Consider the following 6000-nt stretch of genomic DNA (forward strand, 5'->3'; position numbering starts at 1 on the left):
GCTCTGTGGTTTAACCCACAGCACCACCCGCTTCCCTCCCCAAGCATTTCCCTGTGGAAATGTTCATCCAAGTAATACTGGAACCACCACAAAATGGTGCCGCCCACGCCTACCTCGGACAGCTCCTCCAACTGCCTATATCAGCAATTGTCAAGGCTGAATTAGGTCAACTGTGACTATCTACTAGTAGAAATGTGAAGGCTTCAAGCACTACAGGAGCCAAAACCATAAAGAGCTCCTCAGCAATGTGTGTTTATCATGCTATCATGAATTTGAAGAAAGCGCAATACACATTACCTTGTGCATAGTACATACATATTCCTCAGGAATTTTGCATTACATACATACATTGCACAACCACAAGCAAATGTTGTAAGATTTCTTTCAGTTGGCTATAAAGTATATGCAAAAGTCCTTTTTAATAGTAAATCATGAAGCTTCTAATAACTAGATTTCTTTAAACCTTTGAGATACTGCCAATTAAACATTTTTTTTCTATTTTAAATCCTTGAGGTTTTAAATTTTGGAGGTTTAATTTATGTTTTAAATTTTTTATATTATATATTTTATTGTTCTATGCTGCTTTGAGACCTACATGGTAAAAAGCACAAGTAAACAAACAATGATAATTAACAATAGCATTATTCAAATATGAATTAATCCAAATACAATTGAACCAGACTATAAACTCTTATTTTGCTAAATTTCATATTGCGGTCATAAGTCTTAACTCCCAATCCCAAAATAAGTTCACTTCATTTTTCTGTTTGGTTTTCACAAAGTCAAAATAGTCAGAACATTAGTTAGGGAAAAAGCAAACCAGCACTGTAGTTTCTTCCCACACATTTCACAAGTGTCATCGAAGCCTAAAGCAAATTATAGATGCAGCCATATAAACTCCCCAAAATAGGTTTTTATGGTAAGAATTGTTGACAATGTGTGAAGTCAGTGAGGCAGAGTTGCTGCAGGTGTTCCTATAATGAATCAGACAGCATAGCTTAATATTTGTCCCACCTGTGTTGCTTGGTTGAAATGCTGTCTTCACTGTCATAAAAACAAGTATGGAATGCTCTTTTAAATGTGTAATAGAATATAACACTTTCAATAAATAGGTCGTTCATTTGCTAACTCACAAGACACATATATGAAAGATCCCACTGCTATGTTTTTCACCTATAGAATTGTATAGTTCCATAATTAATTGAGGGGTGTTTTTTTTTAAATACCACAGTCATTTCCATTATCTCACATGTCTTTTGACTTATTTTAAAGGTAGACCCTCCTTGCTAACCTGTAAACAGCCTTTAACACTCTCCCAAGGTTCATAATGTGTGGGTTGCCAGTCAACACAAGGAGGGGAACAGGAGGTAGCAGGAACCTCCTTTTGAAAGAAAAATAAGTTTAAAGCTCCACTGAGTGCACAGAGTTAGTTAACTGTGCACATCTCTGGACTGTTTCAGTCTGTGCAAGTAGTCCAGTGTAGCTTCAAAGAGTTTTATTCTGAATGAGTTGACCTCTTCAAGAGATCTTCATGTGCCCAACGTATCCTATGATTCCATTCTACTCCAGATCATACCACAACATATCTGAAAATATTTCTGGATGAGTTATCTCAACCAGTGCCGGATTTACGTATAAGCTAAACAAGCTAAAGTTTAGGGCTCCACTCTCTTCGGGGCCCCCCAAAAAATTAAAGAAAAAAACAACTGGATGTACATTTCCAAAATATAAGATAAAAAACAAATAAAATATAACCTACATACAGCAACAGGGTTTTGTGTTGTGTAGGCTCCTATGATGTAAGTAATGGACCCCGTCTGCTAGCCTGCTCCCTAAAATATCACACATAAAGGGCCCCATTACTTTCAGTAGCTTAGGGCATCATCAAACCTAAATCCGGCCCTGATCTCAGCATATGCAAATCCACTGAAAAGGTCTGGTGTTGACTTCTGTTTAGGGTAGGAGGAAGAAACCCGTTGTGCAAACCAATCTTTGTGAAAAACAAAGAAAAAACAACAACAGTGTCATTTAACATTCACTACCACAACCAGCAGTGGCTATCCCAGGTGGACTCTAGACACATATAAAAACCTTTCTGATTAAAAAAATTTAAAGCGTTTTTAAAAATATGTTGAATTTTCCATAAGGTTCACCATCGACATCTAGTGTCACATTGTATGTTGCACTTTAAAAAACACTTAAAACGTTTTCTTTGCAACTGTATAGATGAGCCCCCAAGTGGTTTGCTGGTATGAATTTGTCTCTTTGACTGAAGGGCAATTCTAAAGCATGTTAACTGGGGGGGGGGGTCATGATTCATCTTGTGATCAAGTGCTTGAGTAAAGTTTAAGCAGCATGGCCAAAGCCTTATTGCCTTACCCCAGGCATGGCCAAACTTGGCCCTCTAGATGTTTTGGAACTACAATTCCCATCATCCCTAGCTAACAGGACCAGTGGTCAGGGATGATGGGAATTGTAGTCCCGAAACATCTGGAGGGGCAAGTCTGGCCACGCCTGGCCTTACCCCCAGGCTTAGGTCCTAAACCTCACTACTTCATTTCTAATGTAGGTAGTACTTTTATCTAGCCTTTTATCCGCATGTTGTACTGCGCATTCATTTTTAATGTTGTACCCCCCTCTCTTATATCTATACATATAGCTATAAAACACACCCACAAAACAATACATATTTTATAAATAATGTCCAAAATGGTGAACCGTGACATCCACATGTAAATGCCAACACCACTTGACGGATTTGTCTGAAGACAGATATACATTTCCCTACTTTTCAGACATACTGAATGCAGTGTTACATTAAATGTTGGGCCCCACATTAAAAATTGTCTGGGATTATCAAGAGTCACATGCGAGAGTCACCCTTCCCAAGTTGTGAACATGCACTGTTACATCAGCTGCAAACAGGAAATTAGGTAGGACAAGCCTATAATATGATTATGTTCCCCCCGCCTCTTGTAATGTTAACAAAACAAAAAAATCCTCATGTCTACATTCCGTGATTTCAAATCTTCTTTCATTCAGTAGTGAAAAAGAAGAGATAAAACAAAATCTGCATTCTAAAGAAGTTTGAAGTCAAAAAGCTCGCAAATCTAAGCTCCATTATTAAACAAGCTGTTTCAAGTAAGGCACTGCACAATTTAAGCCTTCCGACAGAATGATCCAGTCCTATCTTGTTCTCACTAGGTATTAGGAGAACAATGTAGCTGATAAAAGCAGCAACTGTATTGCCTGTAGTTTTTGAGCAGATTAAAATGTTGCTGGGAACAATTCACAAAAGAGGGCTATCAAGTTGCCTTTCCTGTTCTACGTGGGATGTTCGACTATGACCCAGTTAAGGCAGCCATCTAGAACAGGATGCAAATAGCCCTCAAGGTCAATCACACTTATTGGGAGACAACCCGCCATAGGCTTCCGACATTTCCCGTCATCAGACAGCTGTATCGTTCTCACTAGAGCCAGCAATTGTTAAAACATCAGTAATCAGCAAGGTACTTGTGTTTCCACTGAGGGCAGCCAGTGCGCATTCAGCCCAACAGAGCCCCAGGCACTCCTGGGTGATTACTTTCAGTGTAAAAACCAAAACTGTAATGCAAGGAACAATAGGCCTTTCTGGCTTCCGTGACAACTGAAAAGATGATGTGGAGGTTCCCCCCCCCCCTTCTGCTCCCACACATAACAAAGGCTAGTTTGCTGAATCCAGATATATTTTGCACAGCACAGCTCTTGTTGTAAGACCTGACAGGTGTTCAGTAGCAAAAATGCACCTCCTGGCCCAGTAAGGTATAAACAAGAACTCTCCCCCAGCAAGCTAATGCTTTTTCTCAGTTCTATGGAAACTGATCAGGCCTTAAATCCCATTTCAGGCTTAATTTCAAAAAAAGAAAATTAAGCTGTGTTTTCCTATAAGGTAAAGGTAAAGGTACCCCTGCCTGTCCGGGCCAGTCTTGCCAGACTCTAGGGTTGTGCGCTCATCTCACTCTATAGGCCGGGAGCCAGCACTGTCCGCAGACACTTCCGGGTCACGTGGCCAGCGTGACAAGCTGCATCTGGCGAGCCAGCGCAGCACACGGAACGCCGTTTACCTTCCTGCTGGTAAGCGGTCCCTATTTATCTACTTGCACCCGGGGGTGCTTTTGAACTGCTAGGTTGGCAGGCACTGGGACCGAACGACGGGAGCACACCCCGCCGCAGGGATTCGAACCGCCGACCATGCGATCGGCAAGTCCTAGGCGCTGAGGTTTTACCCACAGCGCCACCCGCGTCCCATTTGTGTTTTCCTATAGATACAACAAAAAGCTACTGGTGAGCCCCATCAACATGCAAAACTTCCTAAGGTGCCTAATATGAGAAAATAACAATAATCAATGGAATCCCCATTAAATATGTTGCATAAACAGTGTACTTTGTTGTTCTAGTGTGCCAGTTCCCTAACTTTATGCACTAAAAGCACTAATTAGTCGATACCAATTAAGTGTTCAGAATATATTTACTCTTGTATATCAAAATGCCTAGGTTTTGCCGTTTTTGTTTGGTCATATTGACCTTTGCTACACTCTAGCCACTTAGCTGTTTGCTTCAGCCATTGATTTAGAACCTCCTGACACAACCACTTTGGCAGATAGTAACTATAGGAAAAGCCTGCACATATATCAGCTGTCAGCACTGGCCCGTAGGCAGCTGAACATTTGAAAGACTGATGAAGTGCAAGATCCAGTACAATTGGGACTGAGGCTGGATGAAGTACTGGAGCACAACGGCAGGATAGTCAATTTAAAAACCAAGAGGCAGGTGCAAAGACAGAATCTGAGCCGGAAAGTCCATTCTGACTGGAAATTCTGAGGCAGGAGGGGTTAACTGAGAGGGGATACAGCTAGAGAATGATGAAGAAGAAACAGACAGAGACAGAAAATCAAACTAGCAAGCAAGGATTCAAATTCCTGGATTCCAGGATTCAAATTCCTGGAAGAGCTAGACTAGCTCCCTGGTGAGGTGATAGCCTAGGCCAGGGGCCCTCAAACTTTTTAAACAGGGGGCCAGTTCACTGTCCCTCAGACACTGTCGGGGGCCGGACAGGAAGTTTTGGAGAGTGGGCTGGCGTGCTCGTGGGAGCTGGGCACCTCGGAAGCCGGGAGCCTTCAGGAGCTGGCCAAGAGCACACTGCCCAGTGCACCTCTTCAAGGAGCATGGAGACGGAGACAAGGACAAGCTGGTTCCTTACCTGAAGCTGCCGCCCCTTGCGGGCGTTCTTGCCCCTTTGTCCTCCTGCTCCCTGGAGGTGAAGGCCGCTGCCTGGGGCACTTCGCCACCGGCCTCATCAGCCTCCATCATCACGTTGGCCACCAATGGGAGCACAGCAGCTGCAGCCCCACTGAGCCCTAGCCCAGGCCAGCTGTCCTCCAGCAGAGCGGCAACAGCCACAGGAGCACCAAGGCGGCGGCGGGAAGAAGAAACCAAACAGCAGCAGCTCTGCCAATAAAACGCCACGGCTGCTTTACCTCAGCACCATGCGGCATTTGATTGGCAGAGATGTGCCCGCACTGAGGTAAACCAGGCGTGGAGTTTCACTGGCTGAGCCATCGCCCCTCAGCCTCTTCCTCCCGTCGACATTGCCAAGAGTCTCAGCTTCGCGGTGGGTTTTTAAATGGCCAGGTGGGCCAGATTTAGAACCCTGGCAGGCCTGATCCCCTATGCCTGGGGGCCGTAGTTTGCAGACCCCTGGCCTATGTAATGGGCTATTAAGGGATCAAATGAAGTGGTTCTGTGCCAGAGGACAAATGGGTGGGGCCCACCTCCCTCAAACTCCCTGGTAGTTAGGAACACAAATGCAAGAGTGGAGAGTGTAGTCATGTGACCTGGAATCAGAGCAGCAGGCTGGGAAGCCAGAGGGTCAGGACCATGACTGATTTCTGTTTGAATCCAAAGCAGTGGCTATTGGAAAAGCAAGACCTTTTTGGGGTGTTAATGCTGTGAGCTTTTCCA

The sequence above is a fragment of the Podarcis raffonei genome, chromosome 12 (genome assembly GCF_027172205.1).
Source record: "Podarcis raffonei isolate rPodRaf1 chromosome 12, rPodRaf1.pri, whole genome shotgun sequence".
Classification (NCBI taxonomy): Eukaryota; Metazoa; Chordata; class Lepidosauria; order Squamata; family Lacertidae; genus Podarcis; species Podarcis raffonei.